The sequence below is a fragment of the Nycticebus coucang genome, chromosome 12, assembly GCF_027406575.1.
Source record: "Nycticebus coucang isolate mNycCou1 chromosome 12, mNycCou1.pri, whole genome shotgun sequence".
Taxonomy (NCBI): Eukaryota; Metazoa; Chordata; class Mammalia; order Primates; family Lorisidae; genus Nycticebus; species Nycticebus coucang.
In genome coordinates this window covers 8,555,599-8,572,181 of record NC_069791.1, presented here as the reverse complement: position 1 = coordinate 8,572,181, position 16,583 = coordinate 8,555,599, and the positions used below count along the sequence as shown (strand labels likewise).

Here is a 16,583-nt window from a genome sequence, read left to right as displayed (position 1 = left end):
GCACACTGGTTACAGCACCTGCCACATACACCACAGCTGGTGGGTTCAAACCTGGCCCGGGCCAGTTAACCAACACTGACAAGTGCAACAAAAAATAGTTGGGCATTATGGTGGGCGCCTGTAGTCCCAGCTACTTGGGAGGCTGAGGCAAGAGAATCGCTTGAGCCCAAGAGTTGGAGGTTGCTGTGAGTGATGATGTCACAGTACTCTACCAAGGGCAACATAGTGAGACTCCGTCTCCAAAAAAAAAAAAAAAGAAAGAAAGTACTAACAGATCCAGATGCTCTCATTTCTTTTCATTGTATCTCGAATCAGCAAAATCTCTGGGCGGCACCTGTGGCTCAAAGGAGTAGGGCGCTGGCCCCATATACCGGAGGTGGCGGGTTCAAACCCAGCCCCAGCCAAAAACTGCAAAAAAAAAAAAAAAAAAAAATCTCTGTGCTCAAGCTACTATTTTAAATGACACTTTGCAACAAGTTATAAATGCTATTAACTATATGTGGGCAAATGCAACACCAGCATTGGGGCACTGTCAGTTCTGTACCATGCTGAAGGTAAATTATGAGGTATTTAGTGTGGATTTGCTGGATCATTCCAAAGTGGGTTGATTATAGCAGGGACAGATGTTAGCCAAAATTTTTATCTCTGCAAGGACAGGTAGTTAAATTTTAAGAAGAACAGAATTAGTTATGTGAATCACTGAAAGCAAAGATTTCTACAGGAATGCGGCATTTCTATGCGATATCACACCAAATCAAAACTATTTGAATATTTCTTTGCAAGATAAAACTAAATCTATACTTAGATTTAGTATAGATTTGCATACATGATATGCAGCAAAAAATCCAAGTGCTTAGCCGGGCATGGTGGCTCATGCCTGTAATCCTAGCACTCTGGGAGGCCGAGATGGGTGGATTGCCTGAGCGCACGGGTTTGAGACCAGCCTGAGTAAGATCGAGACTCCATCTCTAAAAATAGCCAGGGATTGTGGTGGGCGCCTATAGTCCCAGCTAATCGGGAGGCTGAGGCAAGAGAATCACTTGAGCCCAAGAGTTTGAGGTTGCTGTGAGCTATGATGCCAACAGCACTCTACTGAAGCCAACAAAGTGAGACTCTGTCTCAAAAAAAAGGGTATCAAAAGGAAACTTCAGATGAACATTTTCCCCAGTTAGCGAGGGTCATAGATGAGCAGGATGATGTGTGCAAATCATTTGAAGACTACCAGTTGTTACAGACCTGTTCACTGCAGAACACAACGAAATGTTCACTGACTGGAGGCCAGGCGTGGTGGCTCACGCCTGTACTCCTAGCACTCTGGGAGGCCAAGGCGGCTGGATTGCCCTGAGCTCAGAGGTTCAAGGACAGCCTGAGCCAGAGTGAGACCCTGTCTCTACAAAAAAAAGCCGGGCATTGTGGCAGGCGCCTGTTATGGTGGGCTGAGAGGCTGAAGCATGAAAATCGCTTCAGCCCAAGAAGTGGAGTTTGCTATGAGCTGTGATGCCATGGTACTCTACCAAGGGCCACAAAGTGAGACTCTGTCTCAATAAAAATGAAAGACAGAAAGAGAAAAGGGAAAAAAAGAATTAGAAAAGTTCACTGATTTGAGAATCATGATGGCAGACTTGAATTAGCATTTCAGCCTCACCTAATTGATATCATCAAGGTACCTAAAGAACTGCATATGGAATTGACTGAGCTCTCGGTAGATGACTTTTTTTTTTAAGTAGACGACATTTGAAAGTCATTGTTGGATGCTAAGAAAGATCTGATTAATATAGGGGAAAATGTAGTAGTATACCCACGTCCTCAGCAACATGCCCCCAAAATGCTTTCTTGCTTTTTTAACCACTTATTGCTGAGAATCTACACTCTTTAACCTAAGCCAAATCCAGACTCCCTTAAGGTCACAACTGACTTATACCCTAGACCTAGAGGATCAGCTGAAATTACTAACCTCCAGCAAAAGTGAGACTCCCCATTTCTACTAAAAATAGAAAACACTAGCTGGGCTTGGTAGTGCATGCCTATAGTCCCAGCTACTCAGGAAGCTGACGCAGAAGGATTGCTTAAACCCAGGAGTTTGAGGTTGCTGTTGAGCTATGATGATGCCACACTACCCAGGGTGGCAGTGAGACTTGGTGTCAAAAAAAAAGAAAAAGACCATCTGGGAAGACACAGAGGATCTTAGTTTGAAATTGTACCCTCCCCCCAGAAATAACTGATCCCACAAAAATAACAGAGGATAGATAGTTAAGAATGAGAAGCAATTTCCCTACTACAGGAATCAGGAATCCTTACAGAGATGACTGACTCTCAGTCAGAGGCAGTTAAAATACAAGTGAGTCCAGAACTCCTTGTTGTGTCAGAGGGTAAGGAAGTTCTCAAAACCTGACCGGGACATGTTAAAAGGACCTAAAAGCCAGCTTGAAGGAACTCCCATTGACCAAATTTATCACAATTTTAGTTTTCTTAATAAATATTGTTCATATTTTCAATATTGAAAATGGATTGCAACTTGTTGAATTTTTTAAAAAAGTATCAACTCTACCATGATCCTCAAAACCACAAAGGAGGGAGTGGCACCCATAGCTCAGAGGGTAGGGTGCCGGCCACATATACCAAGGCTGGTGGGTTCGAACCCAGCCCAGGCCAGCTAAACAATGACAACTGCAACAAAAAAATAGCCAAGCATTGTGGCAGGCGCCTGTCGTCCCAGCTACTCAGGAGGCTGACGCAAGAGAATCACTTAAGCCCAAGAGTTAGAGGTTGCTATGAGCCGTGATGCCACAGCACTCTACAAGGGCAACATGTCTCAAAAAAAAAAAAAAAAAAAGGCTGGGCGCCTGTAGCTCAGCAGCTAGGGTGCCAGCCACATACGCCAGGGCTGGCAGGTTCGAACCCAGACCGTGCCTGCCAAACAAAAATGACAACTACAACTACAACAAAAAAAATAGCGGGGCGTTTGGCGAGTGCCTGTAGTCCCACCTACTTGGGAGGCTGAGGCAAGAGAATCACTTAAGCCCAAGAGTTTGAGGTTGCTGTGAGCTGTGACGCTACAGCACTCTACTGTGGGTGACATAGTGAGACTCTGTCTCAAAAAAAAAGGAAGAGAAAAGCTTAGACCTGGCCCGGTGGTTTATGCCTTGTAATCTTACTACTCTGGGAGGCTAACGTAGGAAAATCACTTGAGTTCGAGACCATCCCAAGCAAGAGTGAGACCTATCTCTACTAAAAATAGAAAAACCAGGCAGGCATTGTAGTGGTTGCCTATAATCCCAGCAACTCAGGGGGTTGAGGCAAGAGTATCACTTGAGGGCAGCGCCAGTGGCTCAGAGGGTAGGATGCCAGCCCCATATACTGAGGGTGGTGGGTTGGAACCGAGCCCCAGCCAAACTGCAGCAAAAAATAGCCAGGCATTGTGGCAGGCGCCTGTAGTCCAAGAGGCAAGAGAATCGCCTATGCCCAGGAGTTAGAGGTTGCTGTGAGCCGTGACGCCACAATACTCTACCAAGGGCAATAAAAGTTAAAGACCCTGGGCGGCGCCTGTGGCTCAGTCGGTAAGGCGCCGGCCCCATATACCGAGGGTGGCGGGTTCAAACCCGGCCCCGGCCAAACTGCAACCAAAAAATAGCCGGGCGTTGTGGCGGGCGCCTGTAGTCCCAGCTACTCGGGAGGCTGAGGCAAGAGAATCGCTTAAGCCCAGGAGTTGGAGGTTGCTGTGAGCTGTGTGAGGCCATGGCACTCTACTGAGGGCCATAAAGTGAGACTCTGTCTCTACAAAAAAAAAAAAAAAAAAAAAGTTAAAGACCCTGTCTCTGAAAAAAAAAAAAATAGAGTATCACTTGAACCCAGGAGTTTGAGATTGCTGTGACAAAGTGAAACAATGCCTCAAAAATAAATTAATTAAATAAAGAATCTCCAAGTTCTGGCACCATCTCCCAGACTCATCTGATCTTCTCAGCTCCTGCTCCCACTTCTCCACTGCCATCACTTCTGTGCAGAGCACTTAGCTAATGTGGCATGACCTCCACAGCTCTCTTTTGCCTCCAGTAGAACTGGCAATGTTCCTCTTGGTGGTGGCTGCTGTGCTCTGTTTGTCTTGGTCCCTGACTCTACCCTATTCTTGTTGGACATGGACACATAGTGTGAGAGAGAAATAAAACTGGTTTCAAGCTACTGAGATTTGGGGGCTTTTTTTTTTTTTTTTGAGACACAGTCTCACTATGTTGCCCTCAGTAGACTACCATGGCATCACAGCTCATAGCAACCTCAAACTCTTGGGCTTAAGCGATTCTCTTGCCTCAGCCTCCACAGTAGCTGGGACTACAGGTGCTCACTACAATGCCCAGCTATTTTTTGGTTGCAGTTGTCATTGTCTTGAACCCAATAGCCTTGTGGGCACTGCCTGGGGACTTTTTCTTATCCAGCATACCGTACTCTATCCTCACATCAATATCTCTTACATGGATATTACAACAACAGCCCCCTAAATAGTGTCGTTTCTCCTACTCTAAATCCACTGTTAAGTATTTCTCCAAATTGCTACTATAGTTTCTTTTGTAAGATACAAAATAATCATTCTATTTCTCTGATTAAAATCTTCAGAGGGTCCAGGTTCAGTGGCTCACGCCTGTAATCCTAGCACTGTGAAAGGCAGAAGTGGGAGAATCACTTGAAGCCATTTTGAGATCAGCCTGAACAACATAGCAAGACATAACGTCCACAAAAAATAAAAAAATTAGCCAGCACATGCCTATAGTCCCAGCTACTCAAGAAGCTGGGGAAGGACTGGTTGAGCCCAAGAGTTGGAGTCTGCAGGAGCTATGATGACACCACTGCACTCTAGCCTAGACAATAAAGCAAGACCCTAGCTCAAAAAAAAAAGAGAGGCCCACACAGTGGCTCATGCACGCCTATAATCCTATCACTTTGAGAGGCTGAAGCAGGAGGATCTCTTCAGACCAAGTTTGGGGTTGCTGTGAGATATAATGCTATGGCACTCTACTGAGGGCAACAGAGTGATACTATGTCTCAAAAAAATAAAAAATAAAAAAACTTCAGGCGGTGCCTGTGGCTCAAGGGAGTAGGGCACCGGCCCCACATGCCGGAGGTGGCAGGTTCAAACCCAGCCCTGGCCAAAAAAAACCTTCAGAGGTTCCCCTTTGCCTCAAAATATTCCCAATTCCTTAAAATAGCTTATAAAGACCTCCATAAAATCAGACCCTAAATACATCCTTCTCTCCAACCATTCAAAATACTGTTCTGTATATACTATACACTTTAATAACCCTAAGTCTTTGCCCAGGCTTTTCTATCGGCTTTGAATGCCTTCCCACCCTAACACTACGCTACCATACCTTTGTCTACCTAGCTAAACAAGACTTCTAGGCTGCTCTCTCTCTCAGCAGCTATTCAAATTTGCCTGTCTTTGCAAGGCCCCCATTCTGCCAATATGCCTTACTATAACACATCAGCCCCCTCCCTGAAAGGATAACTCTCCTACATCACAAGTAATGTAAAGGTCATAAGGCAGGAACTCCTTCAAATTCCTTTATCTAAAAATATTTACCAAATATTTCTCCCCACCCCTTTTTTGACCTTTTCCTTATCTTAATGAAGGGGATAATAATTCTTCAAATTCTGCTTTGAATTTTATTTTCTTTACAGGCTCAAGAACCACTCTGTTATCACCACTCTCCACTGTCTTACTCATTCTCCTGAAGTATATAAGTATATATGCTTCAGTCTCTCTTCATTTGTTTTATTTATTTATTTATTTATTTTTTGAGACAAGAGTCTCACTGTCACCCTGGGTAGAGAGCCATGGCATCACCGTTCACAGCAACCTCCTCAAACCCTTGGGTTCAAGCAATCCTCCTACCTCAGCTTCCCAAGTAGCTGGGACTACAGGCACCTGCCACAACAATCCAACTAGTTTTTCTATTTTTAGTAAAGACAGGGTCTCACTCTTGCTCAAGCTGGACTTGAACTCCTGAGCTCAAGCAATCCACCCGCCTGGGCCTCCCAGAGTGCTAGGATTACAGGTGTGAGCCAGCCATGCCCAGCCTCGGTCTCTCAGCTTAACATACTCTTCTTTGAACCCCACAGTCCCTCTCTCACTACTGTCCTCTCTCCATCTCCTTGCAATCGTCTTGAAAGACCCTGCTCTTACCAAAAACCTGAGTACCTAATCCATTAAGTTCTTTTCTGTCCTTATCCTACTTGGCCCTTCTACCACATCTAATACAATTACCTTCCTCTTTGATACTCTCTCCTCTTAGTTCCCATCACACGCCACTTCGCTGGTTCTTCATCTATCTTTCTGTCTTACTGAGATGTTTTTCTACACATCTCCATGTCTAACAGATTTTATCTCCTAAATACTTTTTTTTTTTTTTTATTTTCTGAGACAGAGTCTTGCTTTGTCCTCCTGGCTAGAGTACAGAAGCAGCATCATAGCTCACTGCAACCTTCTATCTCTGGGCATAAGTGATGCTCCTGCCTCAGCTTCCTGAGTAGCTGGGACTATAGGCACCCACCACAATGCCAGACTAATTTTTTTATATTTAATGAAGACAGTGTCTCACTCTTGCTCAGACTGGTCTCAAACTCCTGACTCCAAGCAATCCTCCCACCTCAGCCTCCCAAGAGTGCTAGGATTACAGGTGTGAGCCACCGCACCCAGCTCTAAATATCTCTTGAATCCATCCTTCCCTGTACACTTGCAGTATCACTTTAGACCCTATTACTTCCACCAGTCACACCTTTACCTGTCAGTGTTCAAGGTCTTTCCTCAGCCTGAAGCTCTTCAGTCTCAATATGCCCCTTAGTTGACCCAAACCTATCACTTCAACTATAACGTATATATTATACGTTATATATATATAACTCTCTCTAGCCCTAATTTCTCTCTCCAACTCCAGACTAATATTTCAACTATTAAGCATTCCTTATGAATTTCCAAATTCAACCAGTCCAAAATCAATCATCTTACTTCTTATTCCCAAACGTGCATCTTCCTATATTCTCTCTTTGGTCCCCAACCCCTAATCCATGGCCTGTTGGGAACTGGGCCACACAGATGAGCAGCCAACAAACAAAAGCTTTATCTGTGTTTATAGCTGCTTCCCATCTCTTGTATCACTGCCTGAGCTCCACCTCCCGTCAGATCAGCAGAGGCATTAAATTCTCATAGGAGCTTCTCATAGGAGCACAAACCCTACTGTAAACTATGCATGTGAGGGTATCTAGGTTGCATACTACCTAGATATCGCCTGCTGAGGCGATAATTCTAGCTCTAGAGAATGGCTGCAAATACAGACCCCATTAGCAGAGAGGTTTGACTACCCAGGAAGACCGTCAACTGCTTACAGATTAATACCAAACACTATAAAACACTAAAAAGCTGCATCTGGTAGCAGGCTGTATAGTGGCAACTGAGTTGATGTACTTCAGTTGTATAGGTTCATCTGATGGCAAGCTTTAAGTCACAACCCCATACTGATTTTGTCTGCTTGTGGCCTGACCGTCATACTATTTACCTCTTCCATCTCTACCTCCTTCCTGCACTGCACTTGTCTCAGTGACAGATTTGGTAAATCCACAAGCTAACCCTGTTAAAAATGAGTAAAAAAACAAGTCTTTGAATGATTACATATAGAAAAACTGAATTGGTCATTTTGTGTCGTTTATGCACAGACAGATCAGCTGCCATGACTAGACAGCTTTCTGGTTCCACTACTCAGGTCAAGAAGGTCACTTCTGAATATGTCTATGCATTGTGTCATCCATAGAGAAATGCTGGCTAGCAGAAAAATGTCACCTGAACTAAATGTTTCAAAGGATGTGATTAAAATTATCAACCACATTCGAGTACATGCCCTTAACTCACAGCTATTTCTGCAGTTCTGTGAGGAGATGAATGCAGAGCACACATCTCTTATGCACAGAAGAGAGACAGCTTTCTAAAGACAGATCACTGGCCAATGTTTTGGAGCACTTTTTGTTGGTTTGTTAAAAAAATTATTATTTTTATGTTTTTATTTTGTTTTGTGACAGAGTCTCACTTTGTTGCCCCAGACTAGAGTGCCATGGCATCAGCCTACCTCACAGCAACCTCAAATTCCTGGGTTCAAGTGATCCTCCTGCCTCAGCCTCCCAAGTAGCTGAGTAGCTGGGACTACAGGTACTTGCCTCAATGCCAGGCTAATTTTTCTATTTGTAGTAGAGACTGAGTCTTGCTCTTGCTCAAGCTGGTCTCAAACTCCTGAACTCAGGCAATCCACTGGCCTAGACCTCTCAGAGTGATAGAATTATAGGTGTGAGCCACCGCACCCATCATTTATTTACATTATTGTTTTCACTTGTTCTGTTCTTTCTTTCTGACATACTTTTTTCCCCCAGAATATAATGGGGGTACACACATTTTGGTTACATAATTTGCTTTTGTGTGTGTGTGTGTGTATATATATATATATATATATATATATATATATATTTGTTTTGTAGAGAGTCTCAATTTACCACCCTCGGTGGAGTGCCATGACTTCACACGGCTCACAGCAACCTCAAACTCTTGGGCTTAAGCGATTCTCTTGCCTCAGCCTCCCAAGCAGCTGGGACTACAGGTGCCCGCCACAATGCCCAGCTATTTTTTGGTTGTAGTTTGGCCGAGGCCGGGTTTGAACCCGCTATCCTCGGTATATGGGGCCGGCACCCTACTCACTGAGCCACAGGCGCCACCCTGCTTTTGTATATTTTAAGTCAAAGTTATAAGCATGCCCTTCACCCAGGAAGTGTGTGTGTTATACCCATTAGGTGTAAATTTGCCCATCCCCTTCTTCCCTCCCACCTTACTTGAATTCTGTTGAGTTTTGCTTCCTTATGTGCACATAATCAACTAGTTCCAATTTAGTACTGAATACATGTGGTGTTTGTGTTTCCATTCTTATGATACTTCACTTAGGAAAATGGTCTCCAATTCCATCCAGGTTGTTACAAAAGATACTACTAGATCACTATGTTTTATGGCTCAGTAGTATTCCACGATATACATATACCACATTTTATTAATCCACTCATGTATTGATGGACATTAGGGTTGTTTCCACATCTTTTGACACTGTGAATAAACATTTGAGTGCAAGACTCTTTCTCATAAAATTTTTTGTTTTTTCCTTTTAGTAAATACCTAGTAGTGGGATTGCTAGATCAATGGAGGTCTACTTTTAGCTCTGAGGTATCTCCATAGAATTTCCAATAGGGGTTGTACTAGTTTGCAGTCCCACCAACAGTGTCTGAGTGTTCCTTTCCACATCCACACCAGCTTCTGTTGCTTGGGGACTTTTTGATATAAGCCAGTCTCACTGGAGTTAAGTCTGATATCTTAATGTGGTATTAATTTGCATTTCCCTGATGATTAGAGCATGGAGCATTTTTTCATGTGTTTTTGCCCATTAGTCTATGTTTATTTGAAAAGTTTCTGTTCATGTCTTCTGCCCATTTTTTAAATGTTTATCTTTTCTTGCTGATTTGCTTGAGTTCTTTATAGATTCAGGTTATCAGCCCTTTATCGGATGAACAGCATGCAAATATTTTCTCCCATTCTGTAGGTTGTCTATTTGCTCTACTGATTGAGTTTTTGGCTGAGCATATACTTTTTAATTTGATCACGTCACATTTGTTTATTTCTGTTGTTGCTGTGACTACTTTGTGGTCTTCTTCAAAAATTCTTTACCAAGGCCACTATCTATAAGATTTTCCAACATTTTCTTCTAGAATTCTTATAAGTTTAAGTCTATTGTCCACTGTGATTAATTTCTGTGAGTGACAAGAGATGTGGGTCCTGATTCAGTCTTTTACATGTGGCTATCCAGTTTTCCCAGCACCACTTATTGAATAGAGATTCTTTGTCCCAGTGTATGTTTTTGTCTGGTTTGTCAAAGATCAGAGGGGACTATGAGGATGGTTTCATACGCAGGTTCTCTCCTGTGATCCACAGGTCTGTGTCTCTATTTGCATGCCAGTACCATGCTGCTTTAATTATGAGAGCCATGTAGTATAGCCTGGTACAGTGATGCTTCCAGATTTGTTCTTATTACATAAGGTTGCACTCATTATTCAGGATCTTTCTGATTCCATAGGAAACGTAGAACTATTTTTTCTAGATCTGCAAAAAATGATGCTGGTAAATAAAAAAAGTTTCTGATGAGAAATTGCTAATAAAAACTGATGTTGGTTTTCTTTTTTTTTTTTTTTTTTTTTTGAGACAGCATCTCACTCTGTTGCCCAAGGCAGTGCCATGCCATCCCATCAGCCTAGCTCACAGCAACCTCAAACTCTGGCTCAAGTGATCATCCTGCCTCTGCCTCCCAACTAGCTGGGACTACAGCCACAGTTGCCCACTACAACACCCAGCTCATTTTTTTCTATTTTTACTAGAGATGGAGTCTTGTTCTTGTTCCAGCTCCTGAACTGAAGGCATCCTCTCGCCTTAGCCTTCCAGGCTGCTAGGGTTATAGGTATGAGCCACAGCACCCAGCCTGACGTTGGTATTTTAAGAGATTTCACTCAATCTAAAAATCACTTTGGATATTATAGACACTTTAACAGTGTTGATTCTGCCAATCCCTGGCATGATGTTTTTCCATCTGTTTACATCCTCTGCAATTTCCTTCCTCAGTGTTTCATAGTTATCCCTACAGGTCTTTCACCTCCTTAAGTTAAGTATGTTCCTAGATATTTCATTTTCTTTGATGCTATTCTCAATGATATTGTGTTTTTCATTTTATTCTCAGCTTTACTACTGTCGGTGTATAAGAAAGCTACTGATTTGTGTACATTGATTTTGTAACCGGAGACTTTGCTGAATTTATTAACTCCAGGAGTCTCTTGGTTCAATCTTTGAGGTTCTCTAGATATAAAATCATATTGTCAGCAAATAGCAATAGTTTGACTTCTTCTTTTTCCATTTGGATACCCCTGATTGCCTTCTCCTGTCTGATTGCTCTGGCTAGGATGTCTAGCACTATGTTGGACAGAACTGGCAATAGTGAAGTAAAAAGTTGGTTCTTTGAAAAAACAAAACTGACAAGCCTTTGGCCAGATTAACCAGAAACATAAAAGTAAGGACTTTAATAACCTCATTCAAAAATGAAAAAGGGGCCGATATGGTGGCTCAGGCCTGTAATCTTAGCACTCTGGGAGACCGAGGTGGGTGGACTGCCTGAGCTCACAAGCTGGAGACTCCCATCTCCAAAAATAGTGGGGTATTGAGCAGGTACCTGTACTCCCAGCTACTCGGGAGGCTGAGGCAAGAGAATCACTTGAGCCCAAGAGTTTGAGGCTGCTGTGAGACTGTCTTCAAAAAAAAAAAAAAAAGAAAGAAAAAGAAAAACAACTGAAATGAAAAAGGAGGGGCAACACCTGTGGCTCAAGGGAGTGGGGTGCCGGCACACATACCAGAGGTGGCAGGTTCAAACCAGCCCCGGCCAAAAAAAAATAAAAATAAAAATAAAAAGGAGAAATCACAGCTGATGTCACAGAAATACAAAATATCACTGAAGACTATAAAAATCTCTATGTTCATAAGCTTGAAAATGTGGAGGAAATGGACAAATTCTTGGAAGTACGCTACATCTCCCTAGACTTAGTCAGAAAGAAATAGAACTCCTGAACACACCAATATCAAGCACTGAAAGGGAAGCAACAATAAAAAATCTTCCAACAAAAAAAAAATCCCACCAGACGGTTTCACACTTAAATTTTACCAAGTCTACAAAGAACTTGTCCCTATACTGCAGACATTATTCCATAACAGTGAGAAGGAACCCTCCCCACTCGTTCTATGAAGCAACTATCACCTTGATACGGAAACCCAGAAAGGACACAACAAAAAAAGGAAACTACAGACCAGTATCTCTTATGAATATAGATGCAAAATTCTCAAAAAATATCTGAGCAAACTGAATTCAGCTACACATCAAAAAAAAAAAAAAAATTTCATGACAACCAAGTGGGCTTCACCCCAGAGATGCAAGTTGGTTTAACATACTCAGATCTATAAATGTAATTTACCACATAAGTAGAAGCAAAAACAAGACCATATGATCCTCTCAATAAATGCAGAAAAAAACATTTGATAAAATACTACAACCTTTCTTGATGAGAACACTTAAGAACATAGGTGCAGATAGGACATACCTCAAAATGATAAAAGCCACCTATGATAAACCCACAGCTGACATCATACTGAATGGGGAAAAAAATGAAAGCATTCCCACTTAAAACTAGAACCAGACAAGTTTGCCTATTTACTCTTTTATAATCTAAACCATGAGCTGTGTAAGGATAAAGACAGTATCTCCCTTATCCTGGTATCTTTTGCATAAAACAGAATATCTAACAAATAGCAGGCACCTCTTAAATATTTGAATGAAGGAAGGAGTCTGCCCTTTTCATGAATTTTCTTGACGTAGGGCATACTTTGGAAGTTCTGTCAACTTGAAGATTCGCTTTCTAGGACCAGAAACTAAAAGAGAATCCTTTTTTTTTTTTTGAGATAGAGTCTCATTTTGTCACCCTTGGTTGAGTGCAGTGACGTCATAGCTCACAGCAACCTCAAACTCTTGGGCTCAAGCAATTCTCTTGCCTCAGCCTCCCAAGTATCTGGACTACAGGCACCTGCCACAATGCCCAACTAATTTTAGAGACAGAGTCTCACTCTCGCTCAGGCTGGTCTCAACCTATGAGCTCAGGCAATCTACCCACTTTGGAGTGCTAGGATTACAGGCATGAGCCACCACACCCGGCCCTGAGATAATCTTCTAATAGAACTGTCCTGAGAAGCAAACACATAGGTGATGTTTACTCTAACACAGACTAATAAACTGAGTTATTCTGATTTCTAAGCTAATACTTCATGATAGCTCCTAGTGCTCCAAAGCAATTAAAGGGCTACATCTCTGTTAAGTGAAAAAAGCTGGGTTGGTAAAGCAAAATCGTGACAAGTGAATACCTACAAATCTTAATTGAAATTCTATCATCTGGCTCGGCGCCTGTAGCTCAATGGTTACAGCGCCGGCCACATACTCCAAGGCAGGCAAGCTTGAACCTGTCCCGGGCCTGCTAAACAACGACAACTACAACAAAAAAAAAAAAGCCAGGTGTTGTGGTGTTGTGGTGGATGCCTGTAGTCCCAGCTATTTGGGAGGCTGAGACAAGAGAATCGCTTAAGCCGAAGAGTTTGAGGATGCTATGAGCTGCGAAGCCACAGTACTCTACTGAGGGCAACAAAATGACATTCTGACTCTGTCTCAAAAGTAAAAAAGAAAAAGAAAAGAAAAGAAAGTCTATCATCTTTCCAAAGGGCCTCATATAGCCAATCATATGTACATGGCTAAGGCTGAATTTGTGTCCCCTGTTGTGCACAACGAACAAAACAAAAGTCAATTAATAAAGACAGGATACAGAAAAGAAACTTTCATAGCCTAGAACGTACTATGGATCTGAACAGATGTTCCTACTACATCCAGCCAGTCCACCAAAGTGAAAACAACGATTCTCATTTCCCAACCTAGAAGAAACTGAGACAGAAAAAAATTAATTCCAAAGAGAAAAGGTCAGAGAGCAAATTAGAGCACAGAGAAATAAAGGACCACTTTCTCTCTGACAATACATCGATACTATTTCTAGTCTTAACACTAGAGAACATTATTTAGAGATTAGTAACTCTTGGGCTTAACAGCAGTTCTCAACCTGTGGGTCGCAACCCCTTTTTAACAATGAAAATACACTGCAGCATTAGGAAGGTTGAGAACTACCGGCTTAAGAGATTCTCTTGCCTCAGCCTCCCAGTAGCTGGGACTACAGGTGCCTGCCACAACACCCAGCGATTTTGTTGTTGTTGTTGTAGTTGTCATTGTTGTTTGGCAGGCCTGGGCTGGGTTCGAACCCACCAGCCCCAGTGTATGTGGCCAGCACCCTCACCGCTGAGATAAGGGCACCAAGCCCAAGTGTTTACATCTTAAGAATCAAAAGGTGAGGGCGGCGCCTGTGGCTCAAGGAGTAGGGCGCCGGTCCCATATGCCGAAGGTGGTGGGTTCAAACCCAGCCCCGGCCAAAAAAAAAGAATCAAAAGGTGTATGAAGAAGTATTGTCTTTAACCCTAAAAAAATCCCTCCAAAAGTCAGTTTTCCTCTACTCTAAAAGGAAACAGACCATTGATCCCATTTTACACATAAAGACACTGACTTGGCGGAGTTACTAAGTGTAAGTATCTCACAAAGTCTCGGAGAAATTCAAACAGGGTTAAAAATGCGAAGTTTTAGACCCAGGGAAAGGTGGCTCATGCCTATAATTCCAACTACTTGGAAGGCTAAGACAGGAGGATCACTTGAGCCCAGGATTTTGAGGTTACAGTGAGCTATGACCCTACTGCACTGCAACCCAGAGAGAGGCCCTGTTAGTTCTTGGGCTCTCATTTTACTCCTCATAAAGCCTATGCAAAAATCATGCAGATTTGTATTCTTTTTTTTTATTGTAGAGACAGAGTCTCACTTTATGGCCCTCGGTAGAGTGCCATGGCATCACCCAGCTCACAGCAACCTCCAACTCCTGGGCTTAAGCTATTCTCTTGGCTCAGCCTCCTGAGTAGCTGGGACTACAGGCGCCTGCCACAACGCCCAGCTATTTTTTGGGTGCAGTTCAGCCGGGGCCAGGTTTGAACCCGCCACCCTCGGTATATGGGGCCGGCACCTTACCGACTGAGCCACAGGCGCCACCCTGTATTCTTTCATCACTCCTATTTTACTAGCCAAATTACTTAATTTTTCAGCCATCATACCCATTCAGTTAAAAATAAAGAAAAAATATTTCTGGACTATCGTTCAGGACAAATACTCCAAGTATAAACCCCCTTAGACTTCTCATTTCTTCCTAGTTAAAAATACTGCTGGCATGGAGAGTAAAATTCAAAAAAAATTAAACCAAATAACTATGAAGAGAAAATAAGGAGAGTTAAAATGGAGGATAACGCATTTAAGTCGCAAGATACCATGATAATGGCAAAGGTAACAACTTTGATAGTATAGGCAGCAAGGGCAAAAACTAAGTCAGGGTTTCAGCTATTGGACTGAGTACAGCTCTGACCCAAATCAAAACTCAAGAGCAATGTTCTCTCTCGAGAATCTGTGAGCTAGGAGGAGCAAAGCAAATGGCAAAATCACAATCTACAGCATAAGCCTCAAAACATTTCATTTCTTTCTTTCTCTTTTCCCTAAGTTGCTAAAGGAATAAGACAAAAATCTCAAGCTCTGGAAAGCTCTTTTGGCACCAGATAGATCACACTTCCAGCAAATTTAACTTCAGTGTGAGCAGAAATTTAAATGGAATGTACTGAGGGAAATATGCTAAGACAAAGAGGAACCCAGCTTCTCAAAAACTGGTTCAAAAGAGACAAGGGAGGTTCCGGGCATCTGTCTTTCCATCCTAGCACCATGGCTCAATTTGTCCGTAACGTCGCAGAGAAGGCCCCGGATAATGCTGCTGTGACTTATTTGAAGCCAAAGTTGAGCTGCTTCCTCCAACCCCTGCTGAGATCCCTAGAGCCTTTCAGAGCCTGAAAAAAATAGTCAATAGTGCTCAAACTGGTAGCTTCAGACAGGTCACAGTTAAGGAAGTTGTGCTGAATGGTTTGGTGGCCACGGAGGTGTGAATGTGGTTTTATGTCAGCGAGATCATAGGCAAGCGTGGCATCATTGGTATAATGTTTGAAGACCAAGGTTTAACATCTGATTGCATTTGACTTGTTTGAGAGGACCATGTGTGATCAGACTGTTACCTGAATAAAATAAGATGTGTCAAAAAAAACAAAAAAAAAAGAGGTGAGAAGTTTTGGATGTCCTGAAAGGGCTCCAGAACACGATACCTCAACCAGTGATAGTTTTTGTTGTGGTGGTGGAGATTTAGAGGTAGAGAAGTATTCCAGAAGAAAACAATGGTGTATTCAAAGGCAGCAAATTTAGAAAACAGGGATGGTGAAAGAACAAAAGTAATTCATTTGTGGCTTGTCTAACCCTGAAAGTAAAGGGAAAATAGCAAAATGTAAGAGGGAGAATGGCGCTGGCCTAACCCTTATCTCATGCAAAGATAAAGCAACCAAATTTAAATTTCTTTTTTTTTTTTTTTTTAAGACAAAGTCTCACTCTGTTGCCCAAGGTTGAGTGCTGCCCTAAGTTGCGTGCAGCTCCAGATTGAGTGCAGCCCTGAGTTGAGTGCCGTGGCATCATGATAGCTCATAGCATCCTCAAACTCTTGGGCTCGAGAGATCCTCTTGCCTCAGCTTCCTGAGTAGCTGGGACTACAGGAGCCCACCGCAACACCTAATTTTTCTGTTTTTAGTAGAGACGGGAGTCTCACTTTGGTTGGGCTGGTCTTGAACTCCTGCACTCAAGCAATCCACCCATCTCAGCCTCCCAGAGTGCTAAGATTATAGGTGTGAGCGGCAGCACTTGGCTTCCAAATTTAATTTCTAAAACATTAAAAAAAAATTTTTTTTTTCAGGGACTGGTGTGGTGGCTCACCCC

The 16,583-nt window shown here is 42.6% G+C and overlaps 1 protein-coding gene and 1 pseudogene across 21 annotated transcripts in view; one reads left to right on the top strand and one right to left on the bottom strand.

The window, feature by feature from the left end:
* Positions 1–16,583, bottom strand: part of R3HDM2 (R3H domain containing 2) — a 167,548-nt gene that overhangs the window by 140,225 nt on the left and 10,740 nt on the right. Inside the window, exon 2 of one of the 21 annotated variants that reach the window (XM_053554523.1) lies at positions 9,191–10,183. The exons of 19 other annotated variants lie outside the window; for them this stretch is intronic. The gene's annotated coding sequence lies outside the window, so the exon portion shown is untranslated. The remainder of the gene's footprint in view (positions 1–9,190; positions 10,184–16,583) is intronic. One more of the 21 variants, XM_053554522.1, reaches the window with a different exon arrangement.
* LOC128560911 (ATP synthase subunit g, mitochondrial-like) lies at positions 14,866–15,857 on the top strand (annotated as a pseudogene).